This window comes from Adiantum capillus-veneris, chromosome 27 (genome assembly GCF_014529385.1).
Source record: "Adiantum capillus-veneris isolate H3 chromosome 27, ASM1452938v2, whole genome shotgun sequence".
Taxonomy (NCBI): domain Eukaryota; kingdom Viridiplantae; phylum Streptophyta; class Polypodiopsida; order Polypodiales; family Pteridaceae; genus Adiantum; species Adiantum capillus-veneris.
Window position 1 is genome coordinate 92,849,417 of NC_140957.1, and position 26,296 is coordinate 92,875,712.

General features: G+C 42.4%; 1 pseudogene; it reads right to left on the reverse strand.

The window, feature by feature from the left end:
• Window positions 1-11,842: 11,842 nt before the first annotated feature.
• On the reverse strand, window positions 11,843-15,968 carry LOC147422408 (uncharacterized; annotated as a pseudogene).
• Window positions 15,969-26,296: the final 10,328 nt, after the last annotated feature.

Sequence of the window (26,296 nt, forward strand, 5' to 3'; positions counted from 1 at the left end):
GTATCAGAGCCTCCAAGCACGTAATCTCTTGTTTCAAACACCAAAGAAAATCTAGTATCACTACCTTCTTTTTGGTATTGGAAATCTTTCTCTTCTTTTCATGGCGAGATATGGTTGTTTCAAGATCCAACTGTGAATAAGATCCAATTGTGAATAAGATTCCTCCTTGAGAGGATCTACTGCTTAGTTTGCTCCAATTGTGAATAAGATTCCAACTTGAGCAGATTTGCTGCTTCATTTATATCACTGATTGTGTCTATAAGAGTGATATTTTCAGGGTATGACCCAACTAATGCAAAATCACTCCATAGGAGTTGAGGGTCATGTTATGGACTCTTCACAGTTATACTTTCAAGGGAAGAAATCCTCTTGGCGAAGGGGTAGTAGATAAATTCACCTTACAAAGTTTCTTTCTATCACTAGTGGTGACATGCTAGACTATGTTGGTCTCCATTACTTGATAGTTTAAGCAGTTTCTATGCAAAATTTAACCAAGGGGTTGATTTTGCCAAATCTACCCGAGGGTTTTGGATTGCCAAAGCAACACACGGGGTTATCAATTAAATATTGGTTTATTTTCACTAATCTTCAATTTAGTGTTTAACGTATAAAAGGAATATTGGGCCTTTTGAGGCCAGGTTTTTGGTAATGTACCTTTCAGGTTTGGAAAAGTACACTTGACTCAGAATAAGTGTAAGCTCTTTTCCACCTCCTAGTAAGCATATGATTTGGTTTAGTTTCATTTTTTATATGCTTTTCTTGAGTTTATCCGAGTGCGATGCATATGCTAGAATGCTTTCATCTATTTTGCTCTTCACATACATAACAAGGTCACATAGGAGCAAAGAACTTTGGAATAGTGGTGTACTAGATACATTTAAGGACCCTACAGTTATACGCCTACATGGTAGGGTTTTGTTTAGCACATGTTGATAGTCACAAGGTGTGAAACATGGTCTAAGAGCTCATGGAGTTTGATTTAGCAAGTGTGGAGTAAGGTTTATGAGGGTCTCTCTCACTCATGTCGCTGAGTGTTTACAATTACCTCCACACAAAGCACATATTGTACTTGATGGTTGTCATTTTTTTGGACATCATTATATGAGACATATTCCATATGTGGAGAATATGAGTCTCTAGGATTAACATTGTCTCCTCTTATTCCAATTATGTGTTGCAAGACAGAGTTCCTCAATGCTGGTCAGATCTATGTATTAGACTATTTCAAGCACATCGTATCAGGAACAATTTCAGTGGCTAGAAATTGTCGGATACCTCATAAGACTTGTGTAGGTTACAAGCATTGATGAGCAACATTCACGGATGGTTGTTATTGATGTAGGAAGTATTTAGTTTCTTTTTATAAAACTATTTACTCTACTCTGTCATGTGTGCTATGAGCATCACATCCGCCATAAGGATTGGCAATTATAGTCATGAAAATGCAGGTTCGGACCAGTTTTGTTAAATGCATGCACACTAGGTGTTATGGCCCTAGTGTTTAGCAAAGGTAGATTTGGAGCAGCATGGAAATTCATGAAATTGATAGCTTATGAAGCATTCCGTACTTATTGTGTAGTGTCTATACGAGATTAATTATGGGTCTACCAATCACCATCAAAGGCCATGGCTCGATGTGTGTGCTTGTGGATAAGCTGATTAAACTTTGTACAATTTATCCAGTTCCCTTTTTTATCTCTAAAGATAACCAAGTTAGTTGTTCATAAAATTGCGACATCATGAATGGGAGCCTAGAATTTCCACCATAGCTAGACTCTTTTCATTGTGTCCTCCTACATGTTAAAGCTATGGCATCTCAAGTGAACTGCCCAATGTGATCCTAATATTTATTATGGATTTAGGTATTTATTTTACTTATTTTGCAAACTCTGGGTAGGGCAATTTTCTAAGGTGACTATATAAGTAGACATGGCCTCCATTGTATAATCATCAATTGATGGCCCAGGTTGGTTGGTTCAGTGTGGTCTCTCCCTCTCCCTCTCTCTCTCTCTCTCTCTCTCTCTCTCTCTCTCTCTCTCTCTCTCTCTCTCTCTCTCTCTCTCTCTCTCTCTCTCTCTCTCTCTCTCTCTCTCTCTCTCTCTCGGGGTCTCCCAATTGCTCTATGATTTTGCATTTTTGATTTTGGCATGGTATCAGAGCCTCATGCTCCTTGACCGCATGAGAGAATCGGCACAAAGAAGAGAATCTCACGGAGAAGTTGGCCGCTGGTGAACTCTTGTAAAAAACTTTGGCATTTTTTTGGTAGCATTTGAATAGGCAATGTTTTTGGTGGCGTTTTTGACCCACAACATCTACAAGCTCCCTTGGCGACATTGGATGAGGAAACTATCACCATGCTATGGATACACAGTGTTTTAAACTGCAGGTAGCGGTGAGGCGTGGCTTGGAGAGACCAGCACCTACTCAAGAGCCGTCGACAAGCTACTAGATTGCACTGCAGATTTGAAATGCTATAATAGAGGAAGCAATTTGTGCCTCATTTTGAGCATTTTGAGAAGCTACAGGTTATGACCAATGAATGCTTGCTCCATTTCTATGAGCATTTTGATACGCAGCTATGACATTGGACCTCGCACAGTTTTGAAGGTAAATCTTGTACTAAGTTTTGAGGGTCGTTCTTGAGAAGCCTTGATGGAGATGAACCAAGAACAACACCAAAGATCGGCTATGGAAAGTGGATCAGCCAGCACCCAAGTGTGTAACCTATGCTCGATCAAAGTCCTCAAGGAAGCCATCAATTTGTTTGGCTCAAGATTGTGAAGCTAAAAGCAAATGCACGAGTTCATTGAGCACATAGAAAAAGATGCATCAAATTGTTATGCTTTGACTGTGTCTTACATGATGTTGAGAAAACTCTATGTTTAAATGAAGCACAAAATTCAAAAAATTGGATGGCTGCCATGCAATCAAAATATGATGCGCCATAAGGCTCGACTTGTTGCAAAAGGTTATGCACACTAAAAAGGCATAGATTATGAAGAGACTTTTGCTCCCACTTGTTGTATGACTATTGTGCATTTTCTATGTGCATTGGCAGCTCATTTTGGTTGGGATGTACATCAATTAGACATTGTTACTGCTCACTTGAATGGTGACATCTTTGAGGAAGTTTATGTAACACAACCTCGTGGTTTTGTCAAGAAAGGACAAGAGGATAAAGTGTGCAGATGTAAGAAAGCTTTGTATGGGTTGAAGCGATCTCCTTCTGCTTGGTATGACAAAGCTGACACTCATTTGGTCAAACGAGGCTTTTGTAACAGTCCAATAGAAAGCGCATTGTATGTAAAGCGTGAGGGTGATGTACTTCTCATTGTGGTTCTTTATGTGGATGATTTGTTGATCACTGGACCACAAATGAGAGACATATTGCTGAATTTAATGCTGATTTGAATGCTACTTTCAAGATGAAATATTTGGGGCCGTTGCATCATTACTTGGGTGTACAATTTAAGCAGTGTGATAATGGTATTGCCTTGTGCCAAAAAAGTTACATAGAGACATGGCTCTGTACGTTTGGACTTGAGGATTGAAAACCTATTGCCACTCACATGGAAACAAGTACATGCTTTTTTGAACTTGGATTGGGCTGGTTATTTTGACACACGAGTGTCCACAAGTGGTTTTTGTTTCATTCTTGGCAGCTCATGCATATCATGGTTGAGCAAGAAGAAATCTATAGTGGCCACTTCCAGTTGTGAGGCTGAGTACATGGCAATCTTCACAACTCAGACACCTTATGGTGGCTGATTTGGGTCTTGGACAGGACATTGCAACACTATCTACACTGACAGTTAGAGCACATTGGCAGTTGTGAGGAACCCAGTTTTTCGTGCTTGCTCAAAACACATTGAGGTGCATTACCACTATGTAAGGGAGAGGCTCTCAGTAGGAGAGATCAGCTTGGCTTATGTGCCAACACAGGACAACCTTTCAGATCTTTTCACAAAGGCATTGTTTCGTGAGAAGTTTGAAGCTTTCCGCAAAGGTTTGGGCTTACTCCCCTTTGTGGATTGATCATGTCTTCACAGGGCATGGAACTTCCCTCTACTCTAGGTGCCAGCTCTCATTCACCGCATGACTCCCAGGGGGGATTTGTTACCATATACATGCGGTAGTGATGTGTGTGAACACATTTAGGACCACCTAGGCATTTTTAACCTCACTAGAAGTTCCCCCCCCGTGAATTCTATACGCCCATCACTCTAGGGCTAATAAAAATTTTCACTTGACATAGCAAAACAATATACTTATTAATGCTCAAAGCTTTATGGCATCTAATAGAGCCAAATGATGAAACATCAGCCTCAACATTAATTGCATCTAATCAAAAGGCCCTTGATCTATTTGCCTAATCATTAGGAGATGATGTCAATTGCAGCCAAATAGAGACAAATGATGAAACATCAATCTCAATTGCATCTAATCAAAAGGCCCTTGGCCTATTTGCCTAATCATTAGGAGATGATGACATGTCACATATTGATGGGATCATGGATGCAAAGGAGGCTTGGGATGCTCTCAATAGAGAGTTTGGCACCACATCAAAGAGCTTGAAGACCAATTGTGTTGATGTAGTTCTACAAGTTGAAGAAGAAGGGTGATGAGATGCTTGTGGCTCATCTTAACAAGTTCAAAGCATTGAAGCAAAAACTGCTAGGAGTGTAAAAGCAGATCCCTAATGATGAAGCCATAGTAGTTATACTCAAGTATTGACAAGGCACCATTTGACACGCTAGTGTCTACTTTGCAAAATATGGAGAAGAAGCTTGACGAAGTAATTGCTCCATCCTTGGAGTTTGGCTCAAAGCACATGACTGAGCCATAATAAGTGACTCGAACAGGAGTATCAAGAGATCGAGTATTCTTCAACCAAGGAGGATTCAGAGGAGGAAGAGCAAACGTGACAAGAGGACGAGGACAAGGTATTAGAATAGGACAATTTGTCTGTCATAGATGTGGACAACCAGAATATTTTGCTAGAGATTGCCCTCAACAGGAGGCAAATTTCATTGGAAGAAGAAGAAAAAGAAGAAGAAGAAGAGACACCAACAAGGGAAGAACCTACGAGAAGGACCAAGAATCCGTTTTAGAAAATGTTGTAAACCCCCATGATGTATGTATGCACATGTCAAGACTTGGGCTAATCTAGAGGAATAGGAAATTTGGGCTAGACTATAGAAGTATGGGGCACCTTTTTTGAGCTACTCATTGTGAAGTAAAGGGGTTAGAAAAGTGCAAAGATTGTATCTTTAAGGGAGGGGGGTGTTGAAGATTGTGGTGAGCGTGTCGGAACGGAGGGTGCCCATAGTACATTTTGAGACATTTTTCAGCCATAGCCAGAAATTGTTTGAAGCACATAAATACTTCGGACTTTTGTTTAAGAAAAAATACCCATGCATGCCTGGAGTAATCATCAATGAAAGTCATGAAGTAAAGGTAATTGCCCAAGGACGGAATTTGCATAGGCCCACAAACATCACTATGCACAAGCTGCAATCTGCATGTATCCCTCACTGAACCATCCTTTGGAAACTTAGAACGTTGCATCTTACCCAAAATACAGCCTTCACAAACGTGTTTGACGGGTGCTTCAAGAGGATTTTCTGCTACTTGAGCGGCACTTTACATCTTGGCTTGTTTTATCCCAAGGGGGGATTATTGCTGCTAGACTTACATGCTTTTTCAGACTCAGATTATTGTGCTGGTTTTTTTGACATGTGAGTGTCCACAAGTGGTTTTTGTTTCATGAATTTAATGCATTTCTGGCTAGTCGTGGGATAAAACACCAATGTACAATGCCTTATACGCCTCAGTAAAATGGTGTTGTTGAGAGGAAAACCAGGTCACTTACGGAAATGATCGATGTATGGTCAGTAAAGCTTTTTCACATTCTTTTTGGCTTGAGGCCATCATGTGTGCCACTTATGTACTAAACAGGTGTCCTACAAAAGCTTTGCAATCTATTACTCCATATGAAGCATGGCATGATAGAAAGCCTTCTATTGAGCACATGCATGTTTTTGGCTCTTTGGCATATGCTTTGGTGCCACAAACACAACACAGAAAATTGGATAAGGCTATTAAATGTATTTTTGTTGGTTATAGTGCTAAAAGCAAAGGTTACAGGTTGTATCATCCACAAACAAAGCGTATTCTGGTTTCACGATCAGCCCTTACTGTCATGTACTAGAGACAGTAATATAAGCTCACATGACATTTATGACACTTTGTTGCCTCTTTTTAGTGGTGGAAGTACGCATATAAATTCTAATGAGGCAAATGTACAACCTATTGGGGTTTTTGAAAATGTTACAGATCAGCCTATCACTGATGCAGATGTACATGATTTACTTGATGAGGAAAGGGCTGAGAATGAGCAAGCTAGAGGTATGTCTACATGCCTGGTGCATACTTTGCGTGACAGTAAATTGGATGCACCTTTGTCTATTTGTACTTGTTTAGGTTCTTGCCATGCATCTTATGCATCAGATTGTTATGCTTTAACTGTATCTAGCTTACATGATGTTGATGAACCTGTGTCTTTTGATGAAGCACATAATTTAAAAAATTGGATGGCTGCCATGCAATCATATTATCTTATAGAAAATGACACATGGAATTTATGTAATTTTCCTCCTTGCAAAAAGGCCATTGGTACGAAGTGGGTTTACAAGTTGAAACGCAAGCTGGATGGTGAGATTGATCACTGTCATACTAACTAATATCTAATTCTCCTAAATGATTTTCTCATGTTAAACTGATCATTTAATATGGGGAAGTGCCAAGGCAGAAAAAGCTAGAATATTGGTTAAGCTAGCAGACCGGCCACAATAGGGATACAAAGGGAGGGCTGTCTGCAAAATAGCAATGTGCATCAATGGGCTTTAAAGACCCTAAGGTTCAGCCCATTAAGACTTCCAAAATGCTAAGGTTCCAAAATTCAAAGGTTGTGTCCAAAGGTCAAAGCTTAGGAAAATTGGATGCTTTGTGTGTGTACAAAAAGTCTTCAATGAGTTCTATATAGGAGGGGGCGACCCCTAGAAGTAGGGGATGAGAGAGAAACACACACACACACACACACACAAGCTTCCTTTACACAAAGGGAATGAGGGACATATGTCAGCTCCCTAGCCCGGATGCCCACAAGGTGTACTCAATTTCTATTGGATGGCCATGGAGGTGGACCAATGAGAATTAAGTTAGTAAATCTAGTTTAATTAATTTAAAAACACTTAATAAAAGGACCAATAAGAATTAAGCTCTCTAGAAGACTATTGGACAGTCTCCCAAGGGGTCCAATGAGCATTCAACAGCCCAATGGCTTGCCTGATTCCTATTGGCCAGGACACAAAGGGGTCCAATGAGAGTTTAGTTGTATTAATTAATTACCTAAAGCTCTCACAAAAGGGGAAAGGTGGACACATGTCAAAAGACTATCACTTATGCTCCTTAAATCCTATTGGCTAAGCCTGGAGGGTCCAATGGGAAGCCAGCAAGAGGAAATAGCATGAGGGGTCAACTAAGAGAGAGAGGGGACTGATTTTTCAAAGTCATTATTCTACACACACTCACACTAGCTCATGTGTGAAGCAAGAAGACTCTCTCTCTCTCTCTCTCTCCTTCTCAAGCTTTAATGGAAAGCTTATCACCTACTCCAAGCTTGTAAGAAGGGAGGCCTACACCGACAACTCTTGGCTTTGTGATGCAAATCCAACCAAGAGCCAAGCTTCAATGCATGCTCATCTCCTCTACCATGCTAATTACTAAGCTATGCTATGCTAATATGAGTGATTATGTGGAGATGTACATCTTTCTCGTAAGACTACTCCTTCTTCCTCTCAATCCACTCTCATACCCTGCTAGCTCTCACCATCTTTGAAGGTGTGTGAGGTCTTGGGTATGAGATCGTGAGGGAATTGATGTTGTATTTTATAAGTGTTTTGCTTAGTGCTTAAACCTTCCATCTTCATTGCACTAGCTAGTATTGAAGGAACACAAAGAATTGTATTGTAAAATGTCTCTCTTGATGGGAGAAACCTATAATACAAAGCCTTTTGGAGGGGGGATCGGCTCCATGTAAATGTGGTCCTCAAATTTTGCCAATAGCTTAATTTCTCTCTCTTTTGAAGTATTGTTCATGCCTATCTAACTAGGTGTTATTCTTTTTGTTGCTCTCTCCACCCAAGCACTCTTGTTATGCTCATTAGGAATCTACTCTAATGAAATGCTCACTATGTTCATGCTATTTTCCACTACACACAAGTTACTAGGCCATTAAATGTTACACAGGTATCAGAGCACAATGTTTCTCTTTTCTTGCTCAAGAAGAGAGGTCCTCAAGCCAGCTACGAATGGTTGGTATTATTAATTGCAAGTGAGTAAGTAGAACATGGATTTTTCACCCTTGCAGTGCGTCTACCTTCGTGCAGATAACGGGGCATCACCGTCGAGAGTTATGGTCTTAATAGTGGAGTCCTACATGTTCTTTGGTCCCATAAGGTCAAAGTTGCAAATTGCATCCATTTTTGGCAAATGATTACCAAGTAATAATCGCAAGTATTAACTTTTCATCAATTTGTACTTTTTTTGTTGCATTTGTACTTCCATTTCAGAGGAGCCAGGAAGAAAATTGGTTTGGCGCTTGGTTTGAAGGTTAAGGTGATTGAAGAGATATATATCTTAGACAATGTACATGAAGTCTTCAAGGTGGAGTCTCATGCAGGAGAAGGACATGTGGGGGTGTATGAGGTGCACATCAAGGATCAGCCCTATTGCACATGCCCTAATAGGGAGACCAAGAAAAAAAAAATATTTGGCTTGCAAGCACTTGTACTTCATTTTCTTGAGAGTGCTTGGATTGAGCCAAAATGAAAAGATGTTCATACATCAACCTATGCTAGGCAAGGTAGATGTCTACAATGCTCTTAGCCATGAATGCATATATCCAAACTTAGAGTAAAGCCCAATGATTGGATAATTTGTGACTCCTTTTTTTGCCATGTATTGACTTTGACGAAATTGGTTTGGATTATTTTCGTAGTGGATCACTGGCAAAGTTGTTTTGGAACAATAATCTTGGTGTTGAATGATTTGGGTGCATACTTGTCCTTGTGTGTGTGTGTGTGTGTGTGTGTGTGTGTGTGTGTGTGTGTGTGTGAGAGAGAGAGAGAGAGAGAGAGAGAGAGAGAAAGGAAGCGTTGAAAGAGATAGAGGGAGAGAGAGACCTGTATTGCTCAAAGGATCACAATCTTTGATCGAGTTATGTTGGTGGATAAAATAAAAGCTTGACATAAATTGCAATATCTAAAAGAGTTTGTATGTATTTTATGATCTGGGTGTATTTTGGTCCTTGTGTATGTGTTCTTGCCAAGTAATAAATCTATGAAAGAGAGTGAGGAGAGAAAAAAAAAGAGTGGATCCTCAACTATCAAGGGTTGAGAGAGAGAAAGAATCTTCTTAGAATCTGCTCATCTAATTCCAAAAAGGCCCTCATTGGAAAATGCTTGCCAAAAAATTACATCCCATAGAGCGTGTATACACAAAACCTAGTCTTACATCATAACCATGCACAATGTTTCAAACTTCCTTTGCAATATGCACATGTTGCATCATGTATGTAGAAAGTGGGTAGTTTTTCCCATCCAGTCATGCAAAAAATACATTGAATTGTCAGCGATGGTCACTGTCTACGCTTGATGCAAAATTTGCTTGTATAGAGCAAAAACTACATAAAACCAACTTATTCTATATAGCAAAACCCATAAAAAACTATAGATTGCATGTTTAAAGAAATATACGCTAAAAAACCTGCACAAAGGAGGAAACTTCCTATGTAATAATGGCCAAAAGATGAAACGAAAGTCGAATCAAAATTGTGACCATACCAAGCTCAAAGAGTCATCTCAAAGGTTATGCTTCCTTTTGAAAGCAAAAAGAAAAAAGAAAAAACCTCAATCAGAGAAAGTGAACCACGAGGGTGCTGGGTATCCTACTCGGGGTGTCAAAGCCTTCTTTGGTACCGTTTGTTAGAGATATGCCTGTAGGAATGCACGTGAAGATGGAGAAGGCGAAGGAGAAGAGCACACAACATAGTAAGTAGATTACTAAGTGTGCTTATACAAAGATATTGCTTGACATAAAATTATGGGCATATTTACAAGACATGAGCAAAACAATTCCTAGCAAGGTATAAAAAGTGCTACAAGAATCCTAAATGTGTTCATACACATCACCATCATAATATGGTAGCGTTACCTTATCTAACAAATCATTAACACAAGGATTAAGAACTTGATTCTTTATGGGGAGTTTGTTAAGTGCTCTTGTTTTTCGTGTGTCGCTCGTAGCAAGCGAGAACCTAATCAACACATAAAGATGTCAACTAGGGACGTCACTGACCCGATTAGGGCATGGAGGCGCGCCAAGAGGGTGTCAACCTCTTGTCGAATACCTATGGAATGGTCATCTAAGATCTCTAAGTCTTGTGTGTGCGGGAATACCCAAATCTGCCAAGAACCTCCTACGTCACGAAACTAAGCTAAACCTTGGGCTAATGACCTCGGTTTGACACGAAACTCACCGTAGGCAATTTCCTACATGTCCCTAAGCTACCTAGACCCTCAAACCTGAATTCTGCACCCTAGCAGAAAACACGCTTATTGTCTAACAGCAAAATGGAAGTTGTCGGAAACGGTCCCAGATGGTCTCTACAACTGCGTCTAAGGGAGAGCTACCCTACTCTATGGTTGGTTTTGCTGAAATCTACCATAAACTCCCCAAAACTCACCTGTAAGTCCGTAGGTCGATGCTCGTGAAGTAGCGTCTCGTGGCGAATGGTTGGCGTTGAATCGAAGAGCTCGATGAGCTGAACGCGCCTGTGGTCTCGGTTCTGCAATGCGACTCGTGCAGCACAAGATAGCAATCAAAGAAGATGCACACACAAAAATAGATAAGCTGCCCGCGTAGAGAGTTTTTTTAACTCATAAAATCCATCCTACAAAACCCTTCATTTTGACCTTTATACTTAGGTCTTGTGGGAGGAGGGTTTCCCATAGATACATGGCTCAATAATCAATTGTGTGCTTGAGTTGGGAATCAGTACAACTTGGAAGCCCATGGCCCCAGAAGATAAACCCTTTACATTTGAATAGCAAAAATATTACAAGCTCGGCTTCAGAGCAGAAAATTAATACAAAAAGGCGGGGATTTGACTTGATGTAGTGATGGTCGCTATCCACCGTTGCTGACCTGCAACACTCCCCCCCTCCTAAACCAAGTCGTCCTCGACATGGGGTTGTTGTGGAGTGTGTTAAGTGCTTGGCGTTTCATCTGTCCAATTGAGTGGACATCTTTCTAATCTTCGCCCTGCCATAAGCTTAAGGGCTTTGAACTGGGCCTTCTTCTCCTTTTCAATGGCTGATAGTGGGATATTCTGGATCCCATGCTTCAACTCGATCGCTGTATAACTTACATATCTTTCTCTAAGGTCTTCGACTTCGATGTTGAAGATCTTTGAATTATAGGAGAAGAAGCCGGTGTAGAAAGCCTCTTCAAATGTTTGGAGGTAGTAGCTGGGCAAAAACATTAGACGAGCAAAAAATTCATGCAAAATGACTTCATCTGGTTGGCCGGATAGATCATAGTATAGGCCTCTTGTACCCTCCAAAAAACCCAACCAGGGAGTGTCGGTTAACTCCGTCTGGTGGTATACCTGTATACAGGTTAGTAGCATCCGACATATTTTCCTTAGCATGCCTGTAGATAGGTCTGGGAGACCTCTTTACATTTCCTCAGCTTCAGCCAATGATCTGATCATATATTCTTATGTAAGGTAGTCACCTGGCTTAGGAGCTGGCAGTAGTGGATAGTTCATCCAAGTGGGATGCTCCTTCTGAATGTGCTCAAACTTTTGCCATGTGTATACTCGCGGACAGGGGCAGACTGTAGGATCTTCTTTAATGTATCTAGGTGCGTGGACTTGATGGATAAGAAATTCTGGATGCTTCTTAAGCCATCTCTGTCGCCATGTAGGTTCAAGACTTTTCTCCGGCACCTGCTGCTCCTCTGCCGTCCTTTTAAGCTCAGCTAATATACTCTGCTTGAAATCAAGAGATTCAAACTTCATCAGTGGAAAGGGAAGCATGCGCACATACCCAGCTTCATTTATCTGCTGGGGAGTCAGGTGAGCGACATTTGCAGAGTGTAGTATACGTTGCTCCCAGCTTAGGCTCTTCCAATGATACCTCTCATGGAGGGTCTCCATGCGCTCTCTTAACTGCAGCTCTGCCAATTCATTCAATGTAAGCTCTTTGTCTGCTGCTTCAGCTGTAGTAGGCTCTGGCTCTGTAGCAGTTGCAAATATTGGTTCCTCTGGAGGCATCTCTTCTAATTCTTGCTTGATGGACTTTCTTCTGGGTCTCTTGGCTGGACTCTTTTCTTCTTGCATTTTCCCTGTAAGCAGACCACCAACTTGAAAGTTGTCAGTGTCTAGTCAGAGTGCTGGATAGGAGCTTCAACTGAATCTTTGATGATCATCAAATGCAAGTAACACTCAAAATATATGTATAAAGCATGCTTGCAAGCCCAAAACACTAAATCTGACAATTTAGCAACACCAGACAGTGAGTGTGTTTACTGTCTCCAGTAGGTGTTTTTGGCACTTTGAGGTGACAATGAGTGCATAGGCATGTAATACAATGCATGTGGAGTGTACTCCCCAATTTTGGTGTAATATGGAGCAATATACCATGAGATATGGCAAAACCTAGATGGTAGGTGAGCTGTATAAATAGGTAACTTAGTGAAATTTTGATGCATAGTGCTTGTGGTTTCACAAACGTTGTGCAATGAGGCTAGATACAGCTTTTGATGGGGTGCAAGTGAACTTCTGGGCATTGAGACAGTAAGAGCGCTTATTGTCTCCAGAGTGATATGGAGCTGGTTTTTTGATATGTAATGCCAGGGTTAGCTAGAAGGCATCATTTGATGATTTTTGATGTGATGACTTTGATAGTGTGATGCTCCTTGGCAACAGTAGGTCCAGAGTTGGCTAGCTGGTGACTGAAATGGCTAAGTGATGGTTTTTTGCATTTTTACTTGGTAGGAGGCTTAGCCAATGTAATCATGGTGATGTATAGGAGCTATCTGGAAACTTTGGTAGTAGTCTGGACATGGGAGACAGTAAGAGCGCTTACTGTCTCTTGAGAATTTTTTGAACTTTTTGAGAATGTAGCTTTATGGATGGCTCATAGAGGCTCTAAGAAGCAATTGTGGAGCTTGGCTCTCAACTTGGAATTGGGTATCATGGTTTCTTCACCAGGATTGATGTTGGCAGACTGATGAGCTTGGATTTTGGTCTAAGGATGGGGCTTTTGTGATTTTGTGGGTCAAATGCATGTATATTGATGTATTTTGAGGTGCATATGTGCTCAAAGTTGAGAAATTGGCCAAAAATCCCTTAGAGATAGTAAGAGCGCTTACTGTCTGGGGGATCACATGAGTGACATGCAATTGGAGTTTTGTGTTGGGACATTGTAGCTAGGCCCTATACACCCTTTTGGTGTGGTCACTTGTCATTTTTGACATCCACATTGGGTGTGGTGTCTTCCCAGACTCCCAAAGCCATCTGCTGACTCTGTGTTGGTCTCGGCCTTCCGGGTTAGCATATGCCTATGTGGCATTGTTATTAGACCTATCTCTGAGGTCTCTGTGAAGTCCTATAGCCTTTGGTGGTCTCTAGAGTCTGCTGTGTTTTCTATGGGATTGTGCCTTCCCAGCCCTGTGTGTGCTTGTTACGTGCTTGTAAATGAGTCAAACAAGCATTAAATGACTTGAAAAGTATTCGTACTTACCCCTCATGGTAGCCATGACTGCCATGTGGAAGTAGGTGGCAGGTGGAAGCAGGTAGCAGGTAGCAATATGCTCTCTCAAGCTCTCTTTCACAAGGACAAGTAGCAAATGAGCTTAGAAATGAGGGCTTGGGGTATACATACCTGGGGCTTAGGATGTGCAAGTGCAACCACCCCCATGGTTAGTCCCAACTCACATGTTAGATGACCTACAGATAAAAAATTTTGCGATTTGGACACCGTATGGCCAAATTCCATCACTTTTGCACTTTGAGCCTTTCCGCTTTAAAAATATGGTTTCCGTCATTTTCCGCAACCTGACCTGTTGACATTGGAAATCCATTCTGAAATTCCTGCGGGTTTCCTAATATTAGGAAACATTTCTTGTATCTTTGTTTTATTTTTGGCGGCTTATTATTATTTATTTGAAAATAAAAAGAGAAAAATAGCAAAGAAATAGCAAATCACTCCAAAAATTATCCGAAAAATCATAGGATGTCCCGATATCTCGTATTTGTTTAAGATAGATAAAAACTAAATTTTGTACATATTTACACACACCTAGGGGTATATATCTGGCAGTTTCCCTTTTTTTTAACCACTATTTAGGGCAGAAAATGCAAACTTGGTCAAGAAAATTCGCAATAAAACACAAAATAAGTCGGAAAACATTTGAATACACTGCCCTATCATCATTTTGGGTCTGCATTTGGAATGCCTCCCCCCCGCCTATCTGGAGTCCTCCTGGACGACATTGTGTCATACTAGTGGTGCTGTGCATGGGTAAAACATTGGTGCCTATGCAAGGCCGTGTAATTAGCCCTATGCATGCATACTCGGTCAGTGCATGGAAAAATTAATGCTGTGCAAGATGAGGGTCTTAAGCAGATTGCTTAAGGGCATCTGCTGGCGAGGTTTCCAAGTGGTAGAATGCTTTCAAGAGACTAAGTTTCTTGGACATGGTGGTGGTTTGACCAATGTTGACGTGTTGAGTACCTGTTGATGTTTTTTAGGTTGCCATTGCAACCTGGATGTAGCCGGTTTCGGGTGTGGAATCTTTCGTTTGGGTTGCCATTTATACAAGACGGCAGATTTGGTGGGCTGTTTAGGAACCCAAACTTGTTTGTAGTGAATAGGACTTTTGGGTTTGATTTGCCTGGGCGGTGGGTGGGCTCGGGTGTACTGTTTGGATTGTCGAGTAGCTGTGATTGTTGTGCGGTTGCCTTTTGGCAGCGGGGGTTGAGCAACTGCTGGCTTGGGTTGCTTGGACGACCATACCTGCTTGGTTTTCTGTATAGAAGTAATGACATTAGCAGGTTTGATTGGAGTCCACCTATATTTGCTGGATGTTGTCGATGTGTTGGGCACTAGTGGTGGCTTCGCTCTCTAGACAAGTTGTTGGCTAGGCTTTGGCGGTGGAGATTGTGGATTTGATTGTTTTGGCCGCCAAACTTGCTTGTATGTTGGGCGAGGTAACTGTGGAATTCCGGATTTATGTTGAGGCCTTTTTTTTGTGTGAGGAAGTGCAGGTTGTGGCACTGGTTCTTCAATGCTGACCTGATATGCAGCATCAGCAGTTTCCTTTGGCTGTGACGGTTGTACAGTTGCTGAAACAGGTGCAGGTGGTGGAGCAAGGAATTTTTTATTGTTTTCTCGTAGTTGCTGATGAGGGACCTCCTCCTCGCTTGCAAACAACACTTTGCTGACCTTTCCCTCTGCTTGAAAGTACATTTGGTTACCTGACCAGTGCAAATAAGCGTTGTATTTCCTTTGCCAGGTTGTACCAAATATGATGGGGGAATAATCATCTTGAACATCGCACACATGAAATTGATGAGTGCACAGCAAGCCATTGATATACAAGGGTATCTCCGCCGAGCCTTTGGTTATGATAATTGCATTATTGAAGGCTTCATAGCAGCGAAATTCCGGCACTAACTGAACACCTGTCAGCTAATTAAAGAAACTGTATGTGACGTAGCTGTAATGAGCTCCTGAATCCACTAAGGCATAGGTTGGAACTTTATCCAGGGTCACTTCAATCGGAATGCAAGGATCAACATCTTCATCATCCAGATCAAAAGGAGTAATCTAATACATCCGAGTCCACTTATGCTTGTTGAATCCCTGTTTGCTGCTGCTTTCGTTTGAGTTGTCGAAGTCGTGCTTCTTCTTTGATAAATTGGCTGTAGCTTTTCGACAACCAGCTGCATGCACCCTCTCAAGCATTTCTGGAGTTAGCGAGAGATGATATTTCTTTAACCTGCATCCACTAATCCAATTAGGCATTTCCTCTCCCTCTAATGTGGCAAGTTTGATGGCCCTACTAGATGATATATCTGTAATCAAATAGGGTCCAATGCCTCGCTTCTTCAATTTCTTGGTTTTTTGTTTGAGTTTGTAGACAAGAACATAATCACCTTTCTGAAATTCTTTCGTTATCAGGTGCTTGTCATGGAACTCTTTCATTCCGCGCTTTTGCGCGTAGATGCCCATGACAACTTTCATTCTTGTTTCATCAAGTTTCTCTAAGTCATCTAGGCGTTGTATGAGCTCATGATCTGTCCATTCGAGTGCTTGTGCCACTCTTAAAGTAGGAATTAGGAATTCCATTGGCAATATTGCATTAAGACCATACACCATATTGTATGGTGTTGTATTTAGGACAGTCTTACAGGCCACTCTATATGCCCAAATTGCAGCGTGCAATTTCTGGTCCCAATCAGTCCTATTGTTATTCACTATTTTTGTGAGCACTGTGCATAAGACTTTGTTTGTGCTCTCCGCTTGTTGGGTTAAAGGCCCGTGTGCCCGGCTGCCCGTTGTTCAGCCGCCCATGTACAGCCATTCATTTACTCATTCATAATAACTATACTCATAACTACACATTGTAGTGTGAGTACCGCCCCGCCACACACTGTGTCTATCTCCTTCTTCGTGTTGGCTCTCTGTGTGTGTGCTCTCCGATCCCAACAAGTGGTATCAGAGCTTGGTAGTGAGAGCATTGTGAGCTTCATCATCATTGTTGAGTGTGTTGAAACTTGCTGCTGTTTCATTGCCGTTTTTCGGTTTCGCGCACGCGCGCATTTCTAAAGACCAGAAGGTTTTTCTGAGCTTGGCATTGGAAGGTACAGCACTCCACGAGTATTTTCAGCAGGTGTCCTGCGGTTTAACCCCCCTTTCGGAGCCATTCGTGCCATCAGAAATCCCATCCGAGCTACAGACTAGGAGCTGCGTTTTTCAGCTCTCTTTGGTAGTTTTCTGCTGCCAGAGCTTCCATAGCCATTACAGGTGCCATTGTTGTAGTGTCTTCCACTTATGTGAGCCCACAACTCATTTGAGAGTGTGTAGCCTCTTCTTGGAGTGGCCTCATACACACAGAAAGAGTGGGAGTTTTGGCGACATTGTCTTCTTCGACTACAGGTACAGGTACAGGTGCAGGTACAGGTACAGATACAGGTACAAGTTACAGGTTACAGGGAGCTTTGGATACAGGTCTCTTCTGTGGTTACAAAACATGTATTTTGACTGTGGGACAGCCATGTATATGGTTGTGGTTTGAGTGGGAGCTTCTACTCTTCTCGGCAGTCTGTTTATGCGTGTTCTTGAGCTACAGGTTTACATCATCTATGTATGTTGATGGATGTGGATATGGCAGTTTGACAGACACTCTTTATGCATGATATTGTGGAGATTTGGTTCACTTATACATAGAGCGGGTTTGCTCTTGATTGCAGTGTTGCGGTTTGAGTACGGATAGGTACTTGGTTGACAGTAGAGATTGGACTTCGTTGAGCTTGTGCATTGGTTATATGCTCACTTGGATCCATTTATGCTCACGGATTTGTGTAAGCTTGGTCAGCTTATGTCTCTATTGTGGTTATTCAGACATGGAGTATGTTTATGCCTCTATGACAGCTCATTGTTGATGCATTTTGTGGCACAGTTTGCCTAGGCCGGTTGAGTTACAGGTGTCACGGGTTTATGCATTTGTTTGTGGATTTCTACGTACGTTTTTTGACCATATTATGGGCTGATTTATACTCTATGCGTTTGCTCTTTGATTGAGCAGCAGGTGTTGTCAGATTTGCAACACTACTTTGTTGTGGCAGTTTGTTGGTTGGTTACAGGTTTCTCATTGTTGCATTCTTGTTGTAATGGGCACTAAAGAGGACACAGTTTTCAATATTGAGAAGTTGGATGGTGCTAACTTCTCATATTGGAAAGATCAGATTTGGGATGTCTTGGTGCAGAAGAAACAGATTCGACCTCTAAAGTTGCAGGGAGTTAAGCCAGAGAACATGGAGAGGGATGATTGGGAGGAGTTGGATGAGATGTGCAGGTCTACCATTAGGCTTTCCCTTTCAAAGTATGTTTATTACAATGTGAAAGATGCACAGGGTGGAGCTTATGAGCTATGGCAGCGGATTTGCGATATGTATGATAAGCATTCGGCTGCTTCTATGGTGTATTGGATTAAAAAGCTTATTGATTTGCGAATGGAGGAAGGTGCTTCCATGAATGCGCATTTGAATGAGTTCAATACAATTTTCAGCCAACTTGCTACGCAGGAAATTACGTTTGAGGAAAATGTAAAAGCTATGTTTTTACTTGTCACGTTGCCTGAGTCATGGGACACATTTAGGACAGCCATAAGTAACTCGGTTCCTGCGAATGAGTTGACAAGTACTAATGTGGAGTCTAGTCTTCTCACGGAAGAGATTAAGCGAAAGAATAATGCAGGTAGTAAGTCTTCTAGTGCAATGGTTGTCAGAGGCAGGACTATGGACAAGTATAAGTCCAACAAGGGTAAATCTAGAAGCAAGTCCCGTGCAGGCACAAGTAAAAAGGATGTGGAATGTTTTCATTGTGGTAGAAAAGGCCATTTCAAAAAGGATTGTTACAAGTGGAAAAGGGAAAATGGAGATGGTAAGAAGAAAGACCATGATGCTAAGGACAAGCCTAAATCCAATGTCAAGATTGAGGAGTTAAATGCAACACAGGGAGAGTGTAGCTCTCAAGATGACCATGTATGTGCTCCGACTAGTGCTACTAGTGAAGAGCTTGGTGATGTGTTGCTTGCATCCTATTTTGATGACACTTTTCTTCTCACTCATGAGCGTAGTATGCCTATGGATTGGGTCATTAACAGTGGTGCTTCTTTTCACGTTACGCCTCATAGGTCGTGGTTTCATGACTACGATGCTTCGAGCACAGGTACTGTCAGGATTGCCGATGGGCGTTCTATGCAGATTCATGGCATTGGGGATATTCATTTGGCTATGCCAAACTCTACTACGTTTGTCTTGCAGCGTGTGTGTCATGTGCCGGCTCTTGCAAAAAGCTTGATTAGTGTGGGTCAGTTGGATTCACTTGGTTTCAATGTATCTTTTGGTGATGGAGGTTGGAAGATCACTAAGGGCAGCCTTGTTTTGGTTAAAGGTGCTAAGAGGAATACGTTGTATTCCCTTTGTGTAGCTAGTGTGGCTGATCACATTGTGGGGATCACTGAGCAACCTCCTGCTTCTTTATGGCATCAGCGTTTGGGGCATATGTCACTAAAAGGTTTGAAGTTGTTGGCACGTGCGGATTACATTCCCGTTTCAGATTTTGGTGGTTTTGAGTTTTGTGAGCATTGCCTTTATGGTCGACATGCTCGGTCTTCTCATAAGAAAAGTGTTCCACACAGATCTTTGGAAAAGCTAGCTTTGGTGCATAGTGATGTATGTGGGCCGATGCCCAATGCTTCTCTTGGAGGTGCTATGTACTTTGTTACGTTCATTGATGATGCTAGCAGGAAGGTATGGGCATACCCCATTCGTAAGAAGGATATGGTGTTTGATATATTTAAGCAATGGTTGGCTCTTGTTGAGAACCAATCAGGTTGTAAGTTGAAGTGCTTACGTACGGACAATGGGGGTGAATTTATGTCTCATGCTTTCACAACATTATGTGTTGAGAAGGGTATACGGCGCGAGCTTAGTGCTCCCTATACACCTCCTCAAAATGGTGTGGCAGAGCGCATGAACAGGACTATACAGGAAAAAGTCCGTAGTATGCTTTCTATGGCTGGTTTGTCAAATGGATTTTGGGCTGAAGCTGTTGCCACTTCTGTGCATTTGATAAATCGTTCACCTAGTGTTCCTTTGGGCTTCAAAGTGCCTGAAGAGGTATGGACAGGTTTGCCACCTTCGTATGGTCACCTTCGTGTTTTTGGTTGTGAAGCTTATGTACATGTACCTAAGGCAAAACGCAGCAAATTGGATCCAAAGAGCAAGAGATGTATCTTCTTGGGTTATGGTAGCTCTGGTGAGATGGGTTATCGATTGTGGGATCCTATTGACAGGAAGATTGTGCGCAGCCATGATGTTGTTTTTCATGAGGACTCTATGTATAGAGCATCACTGCGAACGGTTGAGGTTCGGCGTGTGATATTTGAGGAGGATGGTCATCGGTATGATGGTCCCATGGCTGCTCGTGGGCAGCCCATTGACCCTCAAGTGGGAGATCAGCCCTTGTTGGGAGATCATGTAGATGTGGGACAGCCAGATGCACCTCCTGCACAGTTTTTGAGGCGTTCAGAGCGGCGTGCAAGACAGCCTCAGCGTTTTGTGCCTTCTATGGATTATGTATTGTTGACTGATTGCGGGGAGCCATCATGTTATGATGAGGACATGTTTAGTGTTGACAAGCTCAAGTGGGAGCAGGCTATGCAGCTAGAGATGGATTCGTTGATCCAAAATAAAACGTGGGAGCTTACTCCTTTGCCAAAGGGTAAGAAGGCACTACCATGCAAGTGGATTTACAAGATAAAATTGTGTTCAATGGATGCAAAGCCTAGGTACAAAGCAAGGCTTGTGGCTAAAGGATTCAAGCAACAGAAGGGCATTGATTTTGACGAGATCTTCTCCCCAGTGGTGAAGATGTCTACTTTGCGTATGTTGTTTGCCTTGGTAGCTACAGAAGACATGGAGTTGAAGCAAATGGATGTAAAGACAGCTTTCTTACATCCGGACTTGCACGAGGATTTGTACATGGAGCAACCAAGTGGGTTTGTTATTCATGGTTCAAAGAAGATGGTATGCCGGCTTCTTAAGACCTTGTATGGGCTGAGGCAATCATCTCGTGAATGGTATCGTAAGTTTGATGCATTCATGAGTTCATTGGGTTATGTACGCAGTTATGAGGACCCATGCCTCTATACTCGCAAGGCTGCAGATGGTAGTCTTATTGTTTTGGTTTTGTATGTGGATGACATGCTGATCGCAGGGAAGTGTATTTCTGATGTGGATGCCTTGAAACATAGGCTACATGAGACCTTTTCCATGAAGGATCTTGGGGATGCCAGTCATATTTTGGGTATGCGGATCACTCGTGATCGTTCTCGCAAGATGCTCTTTCTTAGTCAGAAAGAGTACATTGACAGGGTGCTTGAGCGTTTTCATATGGAAGGGGGGAAGGCCATTAGTACCCCGTTGCCTCCATATGTAAAACTCAGCCATGATGACTGCCCTCAGACAGATTTGGAGACTACAAAGATGTCTCAGATTCCCTATGCATCAGCTGTTGGTTCCTTGATGTATGCCATGGTGGCTACGCGTCCAGATCTTGCTCATGCAGTTGGTGTGGTTGGCAGGTACATGTCTAACCCGGGCAAGCGTCATTGGGATGCAGTGAGAGGTATTCTCAGATACTTGAGAGGGACTTCAGAGTTGTCCCTATGTTATGGTGAGAAGGATATGTCTGTTTGCGGATATACAGATTCAGACTATGCAGGGTCAGTGGACTCGAGGAAGTCTACTAGCGGCTATGTGTTCACAGTTGCAGGTGGACCGGTTTCGTGGGCATCACGTTTACAACCATGCGTTGCTTTGAGCACTACAGAGGCTGAATATATGGCTGCCACTGAGGCTGCCAAGGAGGCCGTATGGCTCTCACGACTAGTGGGAGATCTTGGTATGGCTTGTGATGCTCCGATTCTACATTGTGATAGCCAGAGTGCCATAGCATTGGCACGGAATCCTGTCTTCCATGCGAAGACAAAGCACATTGAGGTGAGGTATCACTTCATACGAGAGGTGCTAGAGGACAAGCGCATAGAGCTTGTCAAGGTATACACTGACGATAACCCTGCTGATCTACTCACGAAGTCGTTAGCCTCACAGCGGTTTGCACACTGCAGATCGCTGATGGGTATGGCTTGACTTCTTTTGTTGTACTTTGGCCACTTTAAAGGCACACTGCCTTTAAGTGGGAGATTGTTGGGTTAAAGGCCCGTGTGCCCGGCTGCCCGTTGTTCAGCCGCCCATGTACATCCATTCATTTACTCATTCATAATAACTATACTCATAACTACACATTGTAGTGTGAGTACCGCCCCGCCACACACTGTGTCTATCTCCTTCTTCGTGTTGGCTCTCTGTGTGTGTGCTCTCCGATCCCAACACCGCTAAGCCATTGGCTTGCGGGTGATATGGAGCCGACTTCTTATGTATGACAAGGAACTCGTCAAGCAAGTATTCAATCACTTCATTGACAAAGTGGGTTCCTCGGTCATTGACTATTTCTATGGGTAGCCCATATCTGGTGAAAATTTCTTCATATAGAAACTGAGCGGTGGTGCGTGCATCATTTTTAGTTGTGGCTTTTGCTTCGACCCATTTCGTTAAGTAATCTGTATCCACAATGATGTATTCAGCGTGACTCCTATAGGCCGGTGTGATCGGACCCACGAAATCAATTCCCCATTTGGCAAATGCTCTAGTTCCTAGCATAGGTCTAAGAGGCATATGGTCCTTTTGCATAGGAACTTTTGCACGTTGGCAGTCGTCACATCGCTTGACATACATCTCCGCATCTTGAAGGAGTGTCGACCACCATATCCTTGCAAACATAATCAATTGCGCAGTGCGTTCTGCTGAGAAATGGCCACCAGCCTGCCCTGCATGTGCTTCTTGTAGGATTGGCAGGTATTCTCTTTCCGATGCACATAGCCTTAACTGATTGTCTTTGTTTCGTTTATACAATTGATTGCCAATCAGTTGATACATTTCTGCTTCCTTTATTATCGCTCGTTCCCTTGTCTTGCTCATTTTCTCAGGAAATGGAGTCCCCTTAAGATAATCGACTATATACTGACTCCATTTAGGTGCTATGGTCACTTGGTATAAGGTGGCATGATCCACCGGTGGTTTGGCTCTGCATCGTGCACATTCTTGAATGTACTTGTGCACATCCTTCTTCATCTGCGGCCAATACACTCCAAGTCGATTCAACTTCCTAGAAGTCTGGTGGAATCCGTGATGTATTCCAATGACCTCTGTGTGAGCTTCAGCTAGATACATTGGAATCTCATTTGGCTCAACGCATAATTGGAATATACCGTCAGCATTTTGACAATACAATCTTCCACTAATCAGCTTGAAGTTCTTGCTTTCAAAGACCACATCTGGTGACATCAGTTGTTCAGGCCCTACTGAAACTTGTCCGATAGACAGGATTTGGACGATTTTGTGACTCCATCGAGGAATCATTTCTATATTGAAAAGGTAAGCGTCAGGCAGATCATCATCAATCCCCATTGGTGGCTCTCTGCTTAAGATTCGAGACAGATGATCAGCTCGTTGGCGGGTTGTACCTTTTTTAACTACTACAGTGAAGTCAAACTCTAGCAATATGATGAAACATCTGACGATTCTTCCCGTATGGCATGGTTTGTTCACCAAGTAGAGTAGTGCTTGATGATCTACAAAGAAGGTGAAATGATTGGCTAGAAGATAGTGTCTGAACTTCTTTACAGCGTATATCATTCCCAAACCTTCTCTTTCAGTGGTGGTATAATTCTTCTCAGCACTATTCAGCTGTCTACTGGCGTAAGATATTGGGAAATCCATATTACCGTCACCAGGTTGAGCTAAGATACACCCAATCGCTATAGCTGAAGCATCTATGTGAACATGGAATTCTTTCGTCCAATCTGGAGCCTTGAGGATAGGAGCCGTGATCAGCGCTTCCTTCAGCTTTCTAAAGGATTCCTCACATTCTTCAGTCCATTTGAATTCAGTGATAAGGGCATACAAAGGTCGTGCAATCACAGCATACATATAGATAAATCTGCGATAGTATCCACAATGGCCCATAAAAGCTTGCACGCCTTTGGCATTTGTAGGTCTGGGTAATTCCATTATGACTTTAATCTTTTCAAGATCTGTGGATATCCCATTTGCTGACACTATGTGCCCTAATATCTTCCCTTGTCTAACCATGAATACGCATTTTTCAGGATTCAGGCAGATTCTATATGTTCTACACTTCTCAAAGACTTTCTTAAGGTGAACTACATGTTCATCTCTCACAAGGGAATGAACACACATGTCATCCATATAGATTTCCAAGAAATTTCGAAGATACTCCTTGAATGCGTGACTCATCAGTCTCCGGAAGGTTGCTGGTGCATTGGTGAGCCCAAATGGCATCACTCTATACGCATATATGCCCCATTCTGTAGCAAAAGTGGTTTTGTGTTGATCTTCTGGCTTGATCCCCAGTTGATTGTAACCAGAGAATCCATCCAAAAAACTATACGCTCTTTTGCCTGCTACTCTCTCTAGCACGTGTTCGGTTATGGGAAGAGGATAGTTATCCTTGATTGTAGCAGCGTTCACTTTCTTAAGATTGACACATACTCGTAACTTGCCATTCTTTTTGGGGACAACCACAATAGGTGACACCCATTCCGTATGTTCAATCTCATAGATGAATTCTGCTTCCATAAGTTTGTCTATCTCTTCCTTTATCTTTCTACCAAAGGTTTCGTTGTACGTATATGGACGTTGTCTGCTAGGTTTTGCATTGGCTTTTAGGGGAATGGTGTGCTGACAGATAACAGGATCCACACCCTTCAAGTCCTTGTAAGACCAAGCAAAAACATCCCTATACTCCTTAAGGGCATCGATTAATGTTAACTCTTCCTCTGGAGTAAGATCCGTGGCAATGTAGGCAGGTTTAGGCTCTTCTCTAGAGTTTGCCAAATCAATTCTCTTCGCTTCTTCAGGACCATCATACGATGTCCCGACTTGTTTCTTCTCTCGAACAGGCTGTTCCAAACATATATGCCTATCCTGAATAGTATATCGCTTGTAGTGGGAAGGAACACTGATTCCATCCTGCACTGAACTGCTTCCTTCTGTGCTATTTGATAGCTCTGTGGTCCATTCTTCGTTGGTGTGCAAGCTTTTCTTGGCTAAATTCTCTCGTCGTCGTTCACGTCGCGCTTTTTTAGCGGAAATATTGCTTTTAGCCTCCGGTTCTTTTTTAGGTGGCTGATTCTTCATCCTTTGTTTTGTTTCTATGAAATACATCCCTGTTACCCCATCTTTAATGCAGTCTTCAGCCTTGACTAGCATTAAGAAATGTAATTCGCTTTCTAGCTCTGGCATCGGGTTGGTTTTCTTGTATCTTCTCTAGATCTTCCTCTTGTAGCGCTGCAATTTATAGTGGGGTGGTCTAGGTATCGTCAAAGGAATCCTCATTTCATCCTCAGACTCACTATGCTTCCCACTCGAGTGTTCGTCATCTGCATCTTCTATGAAGAGGCACTCTCGTTGGATCCCTTCGTTTTTTGACTCAGTGTCGTCTATCGTCTCCGGAGCTGAAGAGCAAGGAGTTAAGTCCCTGATAGAGATTTCGTCTTGAATTGTCAGGCATTGGACTTGCTTCTCTATCTCATCGACTTCATTGACCGTTGTAGTCTCCTCATTGCCTTTGTCTATCGTGTGAAGTGCTTTTAGCATGCGTAGGGGGACTAAGTCCAAACCTTCACTGTCACAAAACTTTGTGGGAGTGGTCTCGTTAGTGCTTACATCAAGTGTAGCTAAGATCTGCATCCATTCCAAAGGCTCAAAGGCTTCTTCTGGAAATGGCTCTACAATATATGCATCATCCACTACACTTCTTTCCAGTTTGCACTCATTTCTATCCAAGCTTCCATTGTCTGAAGCTCCGCACATCCATAGTTGAGGTTTTTCGACCAGAAATGCTTGAATTTCGGAATTAGCTGCTGTGGCTGAGTCAAAATCCTCCATAGGTGTTCGCTGCACTTCACGATAAGAGTAATCTTCGAGGTTTATCCTTGTGATGTTGTCCATGTGGCGAAGATATAGGTAGTTGTAGCCCCACTCTTGTATCATCATGAGCTGGCGCATGAAGGGTCTTCCAAGAATAACTTCATAGTTATTCCTGTCATGGAAATCAACTACTGCGAATGTATGCTCATATTCTATACCACATGACGTTATGATGATTTTTTCCAATATTCCCAAGGGTCTTTCGACATAACCATCGGCTAATTGTAGCTTCATTCTGGTCTTTCGGAGTGCTTGTTTTCCCCATTTCTCCCAAAGATCTTTTGTGACTATGGCTACACCTGC